Source organism: Marmota monax, unplaced genomic scaffold, assembly GCF_021218885.2.
Source record: "Marmota monax isolate L192 unplaced genomic scaffold, Marmota_monax_Labrador192_F-V1.1 WCK01_AAM20220418_F8-fsc00692, whole genome shotgun sequence".
NCBI lineage: Eukaryota > Metazoa > Chordata > Mammalia > Rodentia > Sciuridae > Marmota > Marmota monax.
In genome coordinates, this window is record NW_026692348.1 from 84,664 (window position 1) to 102,855 (window position 18,192).

At 32.0% G+C, this 18,192-nt stretch overlaps 1 pseudogene; it reads right to left on the reverse strand.

Moving 5' to 3' along the window:
• Positions 1-4,734: 4,734 nt before the first annotated feature.
• On the reverse strand, positions 4,735-6,370 carry LOC124090931 (olfactory receptor 5D13-like; annotated as a pseudogene).
• Positions 6,371-18,192: the final 11,822 nt, after the last annotated feature.

Consider the following 18,192-nt stretch of genomic DNA (forward strand, 5'->3'; position numbering starts at 1 on the left):
GTTCTCATATAAGAAGACATGAATTGTTGTGAACATTCTTGATATATAAAGATATTAAAAAATATGCTCTATATGTGTAATAAGAATTGTAATGCATTCCGCTATTGTGTATTTAAAAAAATAAAATCAATTTAAAAAAGTAATATGTGGTTCTGTTATACAAAAACCAGTACAAGATATGTTCCATTTATACATAATCTCTTAAGAATGTTTATAATGAAGGTATGTTGAATATTATTGAATGCTTTTTATGCACCTATTAAGTTATTTATGTGGATTTTGTCCTCATAATGTTGAAGTTATGTGTTTTAAGTATTTACTTGCATATATTAAACTATTCTTGATTCCCTGGGATAATTCCCACTTGATCAAGACAGATGATTGTAGTTAGCTATTGTATTCAGTTTTCCAGCATTATGTGGAGAAATTTTGCCTTTATATTTACAGGGGTTACCTGTCTGTAGTTTTGTCATTATTGTTGTACTGCTATTGATTTTGGTAACAGTATAATAATGTTTCATAGAATTAGTCTTTAGAGTTTTAATGAGTTAAGCAGTGAAGTCACCCAATATTTTTAATGGTGTAATTTTGACTACTCACTGAATTTTTTACTCATTATTGGTTCAATTAGCTTTTATATTTCTTCAGAATTCAGTGATAGTAGGTTGTAAGTGCCATGAATTTATCATTTTCTTCTAGGTTTTCTAATTTGTTGCTATAAAGTTGTTTATAAGACATCCTAACAACCCTTTGTATTTCTATGGTATCAGTTATGTCACTTTCTCTATTTTTGTTAATGCCAACATTTTTTTAGGTCTTCTCTATTTTTGTTTTAATCTAGCCAAAGTCATTTTAGTTTAACTTTTCAAACATAAACCCTATACTTCAATTACAACAATATATATAACTTTGTTAATCATTATGTGTATTTTCAGAAAATGTTCTGACACACATCTTCAAAGGAAAAAAAAAAAAAAACCTCTCACATTTATCCATCCTATACCCAAAAGTTTTATAGAATAATATCAAACAAAGACATTTATAATAAAAATAGCCTGTAGCCATCACTTAATCCAACGTTAATGATGTAAATTATATTACTTCAAATGCATTGGGCTTTACAGTTAAAATGTTTACTCTCAAATTAAAAGGAGAATCTGAGAATTTTCTGGGGAAAACGTTTCGTTTCTGTAAATAAGTTGCTCATTCACAAACATTTACCAAAATGAAAGTACATTATACTTTAAAGGAATTTTAATGTGTAGTTTGCAGCTACATATTTTTTTCTTACGTGCTTTTATTTCCCACTAAAAGACAGAAAACTAACTGGATTGCCAAATCACAAATTATCTAATATAAACATCAATATAAAATTCCAATTTTTATATTCTAGAGACCTTATTGAATGTACCAAATATTTTATGATCCATGGTCAACATTTCTGAACACTTTTAGTGTTTATAAACATCTCATTGAGATGTTCTGATGGCAGAGCCAGATGGCAGTGTAGGTCTCTCCAACCTATCCCTCCACAGAAACATTACTTTGAAAAGAGTATTCATGTAAAAAAAAAAAAAAGAACTTTTAAATTATCTAAAGATCCCAAAATAGAAATGCTATCTTCTTTTAGCAGAATACTATAGGGGAAAAAATGCATTGAAGAGATCTTGAAGTGCAGTCTCACATTGCTTCCATTTTTCTCCCCCAATCCCAGATACCGTGGTATGGAAAAAGGCACAGTATAATTTAGGGAAGTAAAGGGAGTGTATGAGGTACTTTACTTTTGACCTCAGCACCAGGTCCAGCTTAAAACTTAGAAGTGGTCAGAAGTCCATGTTTTCTGACTCCAGGCTACTCTCTCAGGATAGAACCTGTAGACCTGCTATGGTGGCCAGCTGGAATCTGTCACCCCTACCTGGAATCCCAGAAGGTACATCAAGGAGAGAGAAGTATATCCTTGGGGGAAGGAGAGTAAAGTGAGTGGAGGTCTTTTCTTTGTAATCAAGTACTATGCCCACTTTAGTAAAAACTAATGGTTGGGGAAAACCCTGTGACACTCATCTCTGACTGCAATCTATCAGTGGCACTCTCTTAGACCTTTCCCAGCATCAGATGGACATCTGAAACTCTGGTGGGATAGATTTGTGTTCTGATGTATACAACCCCTGGGTAACTACAGACACCTCAGGCCCCAAATGGACCTTGGTGGTAGGCAGGCTGTAGTGATTGTGGGTCTACTAATGGGTACAGGATGCTACTCAAGGTGTATAGCCTTTTCCTTTCAGGTGAAAAACAAAGTAGTTTGGAAATAGGCAGAGGTATGAATTGCACAACACAATATATCAAAAACACTGAATTTTCCACATTAAAATAATTTATTGTAGGCTATAGGATTTTCACTTCAAAAAAAGATGATGACATTTGCTCCTGTTAATGACTAAGCCTGAAGTGAAATTTTATATTTATTTGATGTGTTGTACATTCATCATAAATATCATTCCTCCACTAAGTGACTACTAATTCTGTGTGTTCACCCTTTAGTCTGGTGAATATTTTCACCAGGTTTCTTGTCATAGGCTGTGGAAACAAAACCAAAAAGGTGCACCTATCCAGATCACTGAGAATTTGAGATAAGTAATTGATACCTAGAAACAGATAGCCCATCAAAATTACTTTTTAGAATACACAAGGAAATCACATATATTTGAAAAGTCACATTCTTTGTTATTTAAAATGTATATATGCAGTTTTAAATGATAATCTCTAATTTTTTGAAGAATTCTGTCACATTTGTAGAATCAAATATCCATTCATTCATTGGCATTTTCAAAATTAAACAATCTAGAGATTGTAACTATCTAGGTATTTTTCTTTAGAGTTTTATTTTCCCCAGCATAACAAAAGGCTTAATAGAGTTCTTAAATTATAATTTACCATATAACTATCACCTGTATTTTTTAAAAAATTAAGATTTTAAACATAAGAACTTAAGCAATATGTCAAACATAGTTTATTTTATATTATGTTCACACTCCACATGTACATTTTTTCCTCTGTATTCAAAATGATTTTATTAATATTGTGCAATATTGGTTAGAACATTTAATGAATTGTGTATGACATCAGATTGACAGACCTGTGAAAGATAAGTTATATAATCCTATAGTTTGTTGACATGTTGTAAATGTTATGTATTGCTTATTGGATAAGTAGGTTAGGTTATGCAGTTTGCTAGTAAAGCTTTAAAGTAAAGAAATTTCTATTTTTTATTTGAAAATGAAAGGCTTACAATTTAGGAGACATCAGGAAACTATTTTACAGGCTGCTGTTAGATTGGAATCATGTAACGTAAAAATTATTCCAAGACTTTGACTTTCCTATGGAAAATCAACCATGATCAGCATGTGACTAAGACAGTCATTTATTTTCACCAAATCAACGGTTCATCAATTTATGGAAAACATTTATAGACCTAGCACAACTATATTTTTCTGGAACACAGAAAGATATTTTTCCCATTGAAAAGTTATCAATAACTTAGATATATTGAAATATTGAGCACAATTCTTTTGTCTTCCTCCATATACACTATGCCACATAACCTTTCAATTTCATAATAGGTAGATACACTTGCTCCTGTTAATGACTCAACTATTCATTTTGGGCTCAACTATGATTTCCATTGGTTAATAGCATGTCAGCAAACATGGCAGAAGGAGACTCATGCTAGCTTTTGTTTTAGTACCTCTTTGTGATTGACACTGGAAGAAAATACTCATACTACTCCAGTGATTCACAAACACTCAGAAGAGTTACCCAGTCACTGTGCAGATCTGCAGAGGAGAGACAAGTTGCCCAATCAGACCAGATAAAAACAGGTTAATCAAGAAAAGGTCTGACTGATATAAGCATGGCTACCTAATCAATCAATCAAAAGTGTGTTATTTATCACTGAAATTCTTTTATTTTGTTATGTAGGTATATAATATATAAATAAATATTCACATGAATGACAAATTCAGATTTAGAAATATCTAATTATGAAGGGTATGGTTGTTTTAATTTTTGATGTGTTATATACAATTACCAAATAACATTTATGCTAACGCTTACCATACAATGTAACAAAATTAAAATCTTCACTTTGAGGGGCAGAGATATGCCTTATGCTTTTATAGTGTACCAATGTTCCCTATATGACAATGAATAAAATATTTCTTATAATTTTTTTATCTGTGTGTCGATGAACTCTTAGATTACTCTATTACACTTGATATTTCTCTTTCATAGTAAGGCATAAAATTGCAAAAACTCTATAAATTCATTTCTAAAAATGACTAAAAAAGAATAAAAGATCTATTTTAGAGTAAAGTGGTAACTAATTTTTTTTCATGACAAACCAGATTAGAAATTTTACTTAAATAGATAAAGACTTATTATTGTATTTTTTAGAATTTTATGGCTCATTTTCCAAACTTCCATTTACACAGACATTGAATTATGGATTTACTGGTGATTATGTTAAACATGTTCTGGTTGCTTTTTGAAAACTGAACTTTCAAATTGATGATAATTCTACGATATCTTGGACCATTCTGCATGATATATTTTTTAACAAACTTTTTTTTTTGTGTGTGGTGCTGGTGATTGAACCCATTGCCTTGTGCATGTGAGGCAGGCAGTCTACCAACTGAGCTATATCCCCAGCCTCTGCATGGTATTCTTAAACAGACATTACAATATGTGACATAATTTGGTGTTCATTAATTTCCTGACTGTCTCCTTCACATCTTTGTTCCTGAGACTATAGATAAGGGGGTTCAACATGGGGATGACCACTGTATAGAAGACAGAGGCAACCTTAACCATGAGCCATGAACTTTTGGTGACTGGAACATAATAGAGGAAAAGAATGATCCCATGGAAAATGGTAATGGCGGTCAGATGAGAGGCACATGTGGAGAAAGCTTTGTGACGACCCCCAGTTGAAGGCATCTTCATGATTGTGATAAAAATGAAAACATAGGAAGCAAGAATGATCACTAAACTGCTTATTTTATTAAATGTAGCAGACACTAAAATGATCTTCTGGTTAATATAGGGATCTGAGTGTGATACAGCAACAATGGCAGCATGCTCACAAATAAAGTTATTTATGATATTATTTCCTTGGAATGATAATTTCAGTAAAAAGTAAGTAAGAGTCAAGGAACAGACTAGCCCCCAAGAGTAGGATGCACCAACTAACAAGTCACACAGCTTCTGGGAAATTGCAATCATGTAGAGAAGAGGGTTACAGACTGCCACAAATCAGTCATAGGCCATCACTGCCAACATGAATGTCTCTGTCACCACAAATATGCAGGCAAAGAAGAACTGCATGATGCAGCCTGTGAAGGAGATGGTTCTGTCTTCTACCACCAAATTTTCTAATAGTTTTGGAGTAACCACAGTCGAGTAGCAGAAATCGATGAAGGACAAGTGACTAAGGAAAAAGTACATGGGGGTGTGGAGTTTGGGGTTGACCCTGATGACCAGGATCATGCCTGTGTTCCCCAGCACAGTAACTGTGTAGATGGTCAGGAACACCAGGAACAGGGGCACCTGGAGCTCTGGGAATTCTGAGAAGCCCAGGAGGATGAATGTCACTCCAGCAGTCTGGTTTCCTTGGTTCCTGAGATAAAATAGGCAAGTTGATTCAGAAAAAAAGTAGACCACTTTGGGTGAGGCAGAATGAAATGAGCAAATACTCAGAGACCTACTGGTTATCAATAAAGATCATCCTGGAAAATACATTTGGCAGTTACATTAATTCATAAGCAAGCCTTCATTGACTCCACATATAATAGACTATGAAATTTGTACAGATGGCATAATAAGCAAGTGTAGAGGGGGAGAACACAACTGCTATTAGCTCTGAAATATTTCCAAATAGCAAAATTAGCATCACCAGAGAGCACTTACCTGATGGGAAGGACAAGGTTAGATTTCTTTTTTTGCATGAAATATAGTTTAATGAGGTACTTATTTTCAAGGAAATCGTCATCATGGGTTTCATGAATTTCTTCCCTGCCTCACCTGCCTCTCTGAGAATTTAAATCTCTAAAAATGAATGACTCATCAAATTGATCAAGTTATTTTTTTTCTGTTGTTTCATAGCTATTTCTGAATTTCCTATTCCAGTGTCCTTCCCATGCTCCGACATACCATTCTCTTCAAACATTTTCTATAAAGGAATAATTCATAATTATTGAAAAGTATAAATGCTGTTACCTCCTCTTGGTATTTACTGCAATTTGAGGTTGAAACAAACTTAAGTACGATATGTCCTGATTATTTTTGTTATTTTTAAATATTTCTATCACGTCATTCTCAGGTGGTCAATTTAGTCTACCTCAAAACCTCCAAAGATGAGACATTGCTTCCTGAGGAATTATAGTGGTTTTTATTTGCTTCAGATTTTTTTTTCTGAAATTCATTGGTTTTGATGGCTACATAGTTCTTTCAATGCTCTCTTCTACTGATTGTTTGTAGGTTATTCTCCTAATCTCTGGAGAAACAACATTTTTTTTTCACTTGAGTCATTCCCCTTATCCTCCTTATTGGTCTTTATGAATAATGGCAAACCCTAAAATTTCATTGAGTATCTATAACATAACAGATACTTCACTTACTTTCTTACCATTTATCATTGTGTCATTGTCTGTTTCACTTTAAAGTGAAATCCACGCAGATGGAACACTAGAACATAGCAGATCCTCCATAACGTTTAGTGAATAAGTAGATGCATGGATGTGTAAATGAATGAATTCTACACTCTAGGCACATATTATACATGTATTTGGGTAAAAGCTTATAATACTACTAAGAAGTTAAAATTACCTATTGAATTAGGACTGCACTTTAAACACACAAGGGTCTGAGGCACATCTTGTACAAGTAGTTACAGTGAAACTCCATGGGATCTAAGCATGCTAAATTAGTATGAAGCAAGAACAGTTATGGAATAAAAAGAAGGATCATTGTACTATTTTTATATGTTCTGCAATCCCTCAAATTCCTTCCACTATGCTTTTCTTAATGTAATGCAATTATTCACAGAACCACATTATAACTACTTTATGAAACCTAAAATAGAAATAGACATGAAGGGAAGAACATTTCACATAGAACACTTTGAGTCACATGCCTTATGAGAGGACATTAAATATGCCTATATTATTATTATTATTATTATTATCTTTATTATTCAAGACAATACACACAGTTTGTATTTTATGAATAAGAACATACCATATGTAACATATCCCTGCAGATTTCCTTTGATGCAGTATCCACAATTTAACCTGCTACAATACTGATTATTTTATCAATGTATTTTTAATATAGTACTAATCACATTGAGTCAAAATTCCATGACTATACACTTTTTCACTTTTTCAAATGTTTTATAAAAATCTATTTTTTCTTTAAATCTGTTTTCACATATTCTGAGCGGCACAAAGTTGAATGCAAAATCATTGCCATCAAAGACAAATACATGCTAATATTCATATATTCAGCTGATTCCTAGCCTCACATCTTTTCCACACATGTAGCTTTAACTCACCTCCTACATTCTGCACCAGTACTTATGGACTTGAGGCTTCAGGCTAAGGTTCACAGTCTCATGTTTAGCTTCAGGAACCATCACAATATTCAACAAACTGAAGATTCAAGGTGCAAATTCTTTCCTTCCTTTCTAGTGACACACACCCTAGCTTATTTCTTATGCAATTGCCTTGCACCCTTCACTGTATGAGCATTTTAAATAATAGAATTATAAAATATAAGCCTTTTCCTCTAACATGTTTCTTCTGAGATTCATCTGAGGAATAATATATGTAATTGCAAATTATGCAATATATCTCAGGATTCGTATCACTTATTAAAACTAAAGGTTTTTTGCATTAAAGAAATTATTTGTGATAAAAAATAAAATAAAGTATTTCCTGGTAACATAGTCCAGTCAATTAGAGTAAATATAGTGAAATAAAGAAAACAAATATTTCTAGCCTGCTGAACTGTGTGGTTGTCATGGCAGCTAGATTTATATCTGTTTGCCTCTTGCAAAGATTATAGGAACATATTCTTCTGCTTCTAAAGTAACATAAAGAAAGAATTGAATCAACCCACCTCAATGCAGAAGAATTTGACTGAATCATTTATTAAAAGTTCTTTACAAAAATTAATAGACTCCTTCAGAAAGAAAGGCTTTTTCTGCTTTTTTATTTTTCAAAATAAACTCAGTGATGACAGAATGAAAGGAAGATGAAAGGCTGAATCCTAGCTCCAAAGGGTGCCACACATATATTCCACCAAGACCTTAGAGATTTTGACCCTAGAGAGTATAAGTAAAGGACTGCCTCAGAAGCCACACAGGGAGCAATTAGATGAAACAAAGCCCCATGTGATAATTGGTTGGAATGTAATTTCTTCAAAAGATTGAGGAATACTTTCATTATCAATTAATTTCCATAATCCTACCTTAAATCTGTTTTCAGGCATAACACATTTTGATTTATTCATCTATTAATTTTTAAATGTACAAAAGGAAAACAGCTATTGAACAACTATCTAGAGATTACTACTCTTAAACTTTTTTTTTCCTGAACACCAATGTGGGTATATGTGTATCCCTCTATATCCAAATACAAAACTTGTATAAAAAGATGAATGGATAAAGAAATTGTGGCATATCTAAACAATGGTATATTACTCAGCCACAAACAAGAATAACGTTATGACATTCACGAGTAAAAGAATGGATCTGGAGACAATCATGCTAAATGAGAAAAGCCAAACCTCCATAAAGAATGGTTGAGTTTTTCTATAACAAGTAGCCAAACAATCTAGAAAAAGAACAAATTTGGATTTTTGACACTTTCTCATTTCAAACTTACTAAAAGTTATCATAATCCAAACAACTAGATACTGGTATAAAAACAGATATATGATTCATAGACTAATGGAATAGAATAGAAATTTGAGAAATAAATGCACACACACACACACACATATACATGCAAACACACATATATATTTAATATATATCAGAAAAGGACCAAGATTCTTTAATGTCAACAGGGCAATCTTTTTAATGTATGATGTTCAGAAAGCTGGATACCTCATGCAAATAAATTTTAGATTTGTAATGTATTAAAAATAGTTAAAATGAATCAATGACTTAAAAAGTTGTAAAACTTATAAAAAAATCTTAGAAGACAAATTTTATGACTTAGTATTTGTAAATGATTTCCTGGATATCATATCAAAACAATAGAAAAAAAATTTAAAAATAGAAGAAAATAAGGAAGAAAAGAAAAATGGAAAATGACAAATATTGGGAAGGATGTGAAGAAATTAGGCCCTTTAGTTACACATGGGAATGTACAATATTGATGTCTCGATGGATGTTTGTGTGGTGGATCCTCAAATAACTAAATATGGAAATACTATAAGATGCAGTAATTCCACTTTGAATAAATATCAAACTAATTAAAAGCAGATTCTCTTGCAGATATTTGTTACTTGTTTCCTTAGAAGCATTATTTACAGTAGCCAAAGGATGGAAAAAACCCAAATGTCCATCAACAACTGCCATATGTCAATATAGATGAAACATGAAAACATCAAGCTATATGAAATAAGACACAGAAGGTAAATTTTATATGAATAAACGTAGATGAGATACTTTTAAGAGCAAAATTCATATTGACAAAAATCAGAAAAAAGAAATTAAAGAAATACAATATGGATAAAAGAAATAAAACATAAAAGTAGAAGAAATTGAAGAGGACTTTAGAAGATGGAAAGACCACCCATATTCTTAGATAAGCAGAATTAATAGAGTCAAAATGGTCATAGTTTGGACAAAACTTTCCTATGTTCATATATATCATCAGTGTAACTTCACATCATGTTCAGCCAAAAGAATGGGATTCTAATCAGAATAAAATCATACTACACGTATGTATGATATGTCTAGATAAACTCTCCTGTCTAAAAAGAACAAAAAAGAGAGAGAGAGAGCAAAAGATTGTCATACTACCAAAAGCAATATTTAGATTTAATACAATTCCTACACAAATGCCAATGACATTCATCAAAGAACTGAAAAAAAATCCATTTTTAAAATTTATTTGGAAGAATAAGAGACAGATAGTCAAAACAATCCTGATCAAGAAAAGTAACACGGTTGTGATGGAAACAACAACAGACCTCAAATCATACTATAGAGCTATAGCAACAAAAAGAGCATGGTATTAGCACCAAAGCAGTCTTGAAGACCAAGTCATCAGATACAGTCTTGAAGACCCAGTCATCAAATGCTTCAAAAAGGTGCCAGAAACATATGTTGGAGAAAAGATAGTCTTTTAAACAAATGATGCTGGGAAACTGGATATCAATATGTAGAAGAATGAAACTAGATTCCCATTTCTCACCCTGCATAAAAGTCAACTCAAAGTGGATCAAAGCCCAAGAAATTAGACCAGAAACTCTGCAACTGCTAGAAGAAAATGTAGATTCAACACTCTAACAAATTGGCCCTGGCAACAATTTCATTAACAAGATCCATTTGGTGTAGCAAATAAAACCAAGTATCTATAAGTAGGACAACATCAGATTAAAAAGCTCCGCACAGCAGAGGAAAAAATGTTGTGCTTCAGGAGAAAGATTACAGAATGAGAGAAGGTCTTTGCCACCTGCTCCTCAGAGCACTAAAGTCAGAATATTATAAAGAACTCAAAACACTTAACTCAAAATAAACAACCAGATTAATAAATGAGTCAAAGACATTTCTTAAAAGAAGAAATATAAATGACCAAAAAGTACATAAAAAAATTCAACATCCCTAGCAATTAAGGAAATGTAAATCAAAACAAGGCACTAATTAAAAAAAAACTATAAAATAATAGAAGAAAGATAAGTAGAGCAGAGGAAAGGAAAAAGGTATAGAGAGAAGGAGAAAAAACAGAGAGGTCCTGGGTACTGAATTAGAGCAAATTATATTCCATCCATGTGTAAATTGCATCAAAATGAAGTTTAATGTTATATGCAACTAACACAAATCAATTAAAATGCAAAAAAAAGAAAGGAAGGAAGGAAGGAAGGAAGGAAGGAAGAGTTAAATTGATACAGACACAAACTAGAACACATTTACTGGTAAATGGGGAGAGGGAAATGAAGAGTTATTTTTTAATGGGTATAGATTTTAAGTTTGTGATGTTGGAAAAGTTCTTGAGATAGTGGTTATGATTGTTCACCAGTGTAAGAGCATTTATTGCCACTAATTTGTACACTCAAAAGTATTTAATGTGGTCAATTTTTATGTTATGGAAAATTTAAAATTAAAGCAAAAATTAATACTAACAGCTCAGTGATGTAAAAAACATACTAAAATGGGCAATTTTTTACAGAGCTAGACTGTATGGATGGCCAATGATCACTGAAAGACACTCAGAATTAGTGAGCATCATAGAAATTCAAATTAAAATCCTAACAAGATAGCTCTACTCAAATTGTAGGTGAGTAATGATATCCCATTAAGATTTTATATTAAACAATATATTTTAAATTAAAAAATACCAATTTCTGATAAGGATATAAAAGAACTGTAGCACTCATTTACCTGATAGGAGGGTAAAGCATTTAAAATATCCTATAACTCATGGAAGTAAAGTCTTAAAAATTTGAACAAAATCTTTACATATTTTTATTTCAATTTTTAAAAATATGTAATAAGTGTAGTATTCCTGGATTTAATTGGAAATTTTAGAGTGTCAATGTGAAGGTGGTCCAGTTATTAAAGGATCCTTCTTACCCAATGTTAATAGAGAACTGAAATCTTTAATAGCGGTACCTAAAAGCAATTCTAGAACAATCCTCTGTATGTTCCACATTTATAAGAGAAAGCTTAATTTAATTTAGCTGTATTTAATAATTTAAATACAGATAGACAATTGATGGATTATAGATAGGTAAATGATAGCTACAGATATACAGAAATAAAGGAAAGCCAGAAACATGGAGTTTATATATATAAAAACTACATATATATTTACATAGCTATAGCAATCATATGCTTTTTGCATTTTATACTTCACATTTTGCAAAACTGCTCTTTATAAGACAGTGCCAAACTTTTAGGCTATATAATTAAAAACAATGTCTAAGTGTAGTAGTTTTTTCCAAATATTGCAAATGATAAAAACAAAATTTGAACATCTGAATGTTTTTTCAGGAAAACATAACTAATTATATTAGGAAATGACAAATAAAACCTAGATTTCCAAAGTCTCAGTTCATTATTCTTTCTTGTTTCACAGGAAATTTTGTCTTTCAACTTTATTTTAGTTTGAACTAATAATAATCAACTATTGGTATTAATTTCCACACCTATTATCAAGTTGACTCATATTTGTTATCTTATACTCAGGGATATAATATGGAAATTGGTAAAATTTGTTTTCATATACTCCAGTAGTAGTACAAAATACATCTACAAAAGACTGGGTGAGAAAACTTTTTTTTTTTTTTTTTATTTTTTTAACTTTCAAGTGGTAAAAAAAGAATGTCCACTAGGTGGCAGAGCAATACCATCATTTAAATCAACATTAAACTTTTTTTTTTTTTTTTCAAAGTACTAATTTGAAAAGCTAACCCATTTCTAATACTTTAAGGACATAGAAAATTTTAAGAAGCAGATTTATCAAGGCCTGCTTAAGCAACAGAAACATACAACTTTCAGAAAAAGTTGAATTTCATTTTTGTTTTTGTTTTTATTTTGTTTTGTTTTGGTTTAGGTTTGGTTCGGAGTATTTTGTTGTTGTTGTTGTTTGTTGCTTTTATGTTTCTGATTCACAAGAAATAAATCTGTTCTGTGAAGTTTCAGGGTATATACATATTATTTTGTCATTTCCAACACAGTAGCTAGTAGAAAAACAGACAACTTGGTATTGTACATAGACTTTGGCTTGAAAAGTATGAATAGGAGAAAAGAATAAACAAAATAAATTAATGGTAAGTTAAAATTCAATTTTATTCTATTTTTACATAAACTTTGACTCTGGAGAAAAGCGGTTTAAATGCTCCAGTGGTGGGCAGGGGAATTTGTTCCATCCATTGTACCATTTCTTTCCAGCTTGGCATCCTTGTTTCCTGGTTTTCACCTGATAGAAATTGGTGCACACTACAAATCAAGGCTTCCTCTGACCTGGAAAGATGGTTGTTAAACTCTTGCTACCATACCCCTGAATGTACCTACTTAATTTTATTGTTGAAATCAAATAATTCCTCTAGACATCAATGTGTTTTAAATTGTGAACAGAAACAAATAGGAAACAATGTCATTTGTCTGTCTGAAAATACTTGAAAGTTCATCCCCTTCTGTTTTACAAGTGAGAGACCAAATGTCCAAATATGGTAAAATGACATAATAGCATTTAAATATACATATTTGACAAAATTTATTTTTGTTTTTGTCACTATTAATTTTGACTTGTAACTTATTGATTCCTGGTCATTTACAGCATCACCAATTAAAAAAACAATTATTCAGAATTGCTTATCAAATAAAAATTATAAATACCTCTGAAGACTTAAACTGAATCTATAATATTTCCATTTAATATATTTAGATGTCCCCAAGGTTGGCTGAAAGAATCAATTACATTCATTCAGCCAAAGCATTTTGCATAATTGCAATGTGCGGAATGTTAAACAGTGAATCAAACCTTATTCATTCCCTTACAAATCTCACCTCTTAGTGATAAAGAAGCAATACCACGTGGGCAGTTGTAATACAACGTAATGTGTTTAATGACAGTGGTGTATAAGCAGGTAGTGGAATCGCTTGAAAGTAATAACTCCGGGAGTCGGTGGAACTAAAATTTATTTACAGTATATCTTAATCTATTTAGCTGACAGTATGCAAATAAAAAGATGATGAAAATATGCATAAATATTAGCATAAAGGTAAAAATCCTTATGAAAATACAAATGTTTTAAAAGCATGGAGCTAACGAACCAAACTAAATGTTGAAAAGCTATGCACCTATTTATGTGGCATACACATGCATATACTGTAAAATAATAATTTATATGAAAAAATGTTACACAGGTAAAACAAAAAATATGTGGATTATATTAATATATTTAATGGCAATGTTAAATTAAACAGGGAGATATATATGTGTGTATACACACACATATATATATATATATATATATATGAAGAATTCATAAACAAAAGATTCAGTAAAGTTAAAATTACACTGCTAGCAGAGAAAATATTCTCAATTGTTGAATGCTTTTGAAATATGCTATGACTTTATACATAATCCAGCAAATGATCAATGTTGGTAACTTTTCTATACAAACTACAAATATGTATGCATTGCTTTTGTTGGGTGTCATATAAGTTAATTAGGACAAATGTGTTAACATGTCATTTAAAACTTCTATAAAATTGAATGGTGTTATTTGTTTTATTCATCAATGGAATAAATATGTTAAAGTTTCATATAGCCATAGAAAGCTTGTGTATTTCTGGTTGTTTTTTCATTTATCTTTTTGAAAGGTCTTTTAATAGGTTCATGGAAGTTTGAGTTGCAGTCTCCTCCTTGTAGGTAGGCTTTTTCATCATTTTCAAATAATCAATTTTGCTTTTAATATTTCTTTCCTAGTCGTGCCAAATGATTAGAGCTGAATGATATTTCTAGTAAAGTTTGATTTGTGTGTGTGTATATATATATATATATATATATATATATATATATATATATATACCTTATCTCCAATAGATATAAACATACATATAGCTGAGAAATTTTACTCAAGATTTTTACCCCTTAAAAATACTTAAGTTTGTTTTCCAAAATATATGGCTCAAAGATTTGATAATGGGACCTGCAAACCAACGAGGCTTGAGAGACATTAAATAAATAAAGCCTGAAAGAACTCTCAAAAATTTTTTTATAGAAACAATATAATATAATTTATTCAGGCAGTGAATCATAAGCAATAAGAATGAGTGAAAACTGAAGGAGCAGATGAAAAAATGCCATACAAACAATACTGAACAATCAACCCAAGTACAAAAAAATAGTATTCTCTATAATTGATTTTATATAAAATTCAAAGCAGGCAAATACAGAAATTTAAATTGAGATAGTAATTTCAATTCCATGAGGGAAGGCTGGCAATTAACAGATCAAAAGTGTGCTTCTGCATTTTGATGTCCCACTGTTGACTTGTATGCTGGTTATACAGCTGATCTCTGGCTGTGAAAACTCATGGAACTGACTGTGCATATTTCTCTAGGCATATTAATTTTAGTTAAGTTAACATTGTATCAACATATTTGATGAAGGCAAATATCAAAACATAAGATGAGAAAATTGTGACCTGCAAAAACGAAAAATGCAGACCATAAAGATACAAATGTATTAAAATCAACAAATATTTTACATTACAAAGAATATCATTCATAATGAAGTTATGACAGTTTCAATGTTTATGCAGCCAAGGACATAGAAAAATTTTCATAAAGTAGAAAATATAGGAGATAAAATGAGAAATAAGCATATGCCCTTAATTCAAGACAAAAGAAAACAAACATTTGCTAACTAGGAATACAATCCTAATCAATGCATGATGCGTAACACAACTTAATCCTAATGAGGAATACAGTTTTTCTTAAATGCATATGAGCACTCATAAAAATCGACTGTACTTCAGTATTATATATTCAAACCTATAGGTGGTCTATATGCATCTAACCATCTGTACAAAAATTATAAATTCATTAAAAATGATAGATATGTAATTTCCCTGATTACTATTCATCAAAACTATGAATTAATAGCAATGTCTTGTTAAACAATAAAGCATTCCATTTAAAAATGTAAAACATTCTCATTAAAAAAACAAAAAAGAAATAATATAGTTTAGAAAGCAAAATTAAAATGGGAGATAGGATATGAATCAGAAGACATTCTATGTCCATGTGCTAAAAATGAAACATAAACATTCCACATAAGTAGCCTTAAAATCATGATAACAATTAAGACATAATTTCTGTGTTATCTATCCTCCAGAAAACCTTTTAAACAAATGAAAACAATAAATGAATCCAAGTTTTTACATCCTGTGAAACAGGGACCTATGAAGGGAAGACTTGCCTATAAGTAAATAAATATTTGTAAAAAAATGTAAAGAAGTGAATCTTACATAGAACTACCATAATTTGAAGAGTAAAGGGTACAGAAGTCTGTACAGATAGTTCAGTAACAAAGAAATTGGACATCTTCTAGTGATACTAAATGATAAAATTGATAAGAAAGCATTACTTATTTACAAAAAAAAATTAAAACAACTTTAGAGCCTGTTGGAACACAGCTTTACATAGACAAGAAAACTAGCAGTTGCTGGAATGACAGTGAAAAACTTGGGGAAATTCTTTCAAGGGGAAGGAGAAAGGTAGAAAGAAGACAGTGCCCTCCAGAGTTGCAATGTCAAGAGAAGGATGAGGAGATTAGGTTGCTCTAAAAACAAGGTGGAAGTAACATAGATACTAAGTAAATTAAGCCCTACAACAAGTTTGGATTGATGTGTCCATTTATTTGGGTATAAATATTAAACATACATGCAGATACAGATGTAAACTGTAGACATAGATATATGTAGATACACATGTAGGTATATGCAAACCTATAGGTGCTCTATATGCATCTAACTATCTGTATTGATGCTTATAACCAGGTAGGCAGGCTTCATTCTCCTGTACCTTTTGCAGGACTAGATACTTTTCTAGAACTCAAATTATTATTCTCAGCTCCTATTACTCAACAAACCCCCACTTCCCATTCCTATTTTAAAGAATAGAGTTGTAAAGGTTCTGTGTTTGGGATCAGGGTCTCTGATGGCTTTATGACTATGGCATGCTTGGTGGCTAGAAATTTTCTGTGCAAAGACACAGAATGCCTGGCTGCTAGAAAAACTTTGGTGCAAAGATGGGATTCCTGGCTGTTGTAACAATGCTCTGCATGAGGAAGCTCTGTGCTAGTCTTATCAGCCTTGACCTTGATCTAAGGCACACAGCTCCTGGGAAAGAAACTCTCTTGTTAGACAACCACAATGTTTCACCCAGCTCTGTTGTGCCTGAACCTCTCCACCTAAAAGTGACTTTAAACAATAGACTTTCCTGAGATCTATGCAAAACTCCTAACATTTCACATTGCAACTATAGTATGTAACTGAGGAATAATATGCATAAAGTTGCTAACCTTGCAACCTGCCTAATGACACAATGAGCAATAATATACTACTGATTCCAATGACCTAATGTAACCTATTGATATAAATAAAATTGGCAGCTTGGCCATTCTGCCTCTACATTTATTCTCTGTGTCTCTTTTTATTTTTCTTACATAGAGGAACAAAATTGTTTTCATTACAATTAACATCTTAAATATTTTATATATTCTTATGTCTATCTTCATATATTAAAAATATTTAAAATAATTTGATTCCCTCAATATTTCAAATTTATTTGTTGTAGTTACCCATAGTAATATGCCGCAGTCTGGCTGGGCACACAATCACGAGCCACCACACAGCTTGTAGATTCAAACAGCAACTCTTTATTCCCGAACTCACACCAGCCGTCTACAATCACGTTCTGGGGAAATCCACGTTCTCTGCCCAAATCCACGTTCTCTGCCCAAAATCACCTCCACTGGGCTTCTATCTCCAAAATATACTGTCTAAATCCCGTGAGAACTCAAGGGGAACTCAGGCAGCAGGATACGCCCTATTCCCAGCAGGAATAATCTTAAACCTGGAACCTAAACCGGGAACGCCCTAAACACGATTATCTTAAAACCGGGAACACCCTAATCTGCCTTGGTCCTTGAGCAAGGTCACTTACATTCAATGTCACTGCAACATGTCAGCAACATGGGGTACGCTGGCAAGGAAATTGTCATACCTACTTGGCTAATGGCTCCCAGCATCTCCCCCCTTCTGATTAATTAAACAACAAGCAATGTGGCTTAAGGACCGTGCCTGGTAGGTTGTCCAATTCAACATATGGTTCTTACCCGTCATCGGAAAACTGACCTTTAGGCGTCAGCCTCCTGTCTTAGGTTG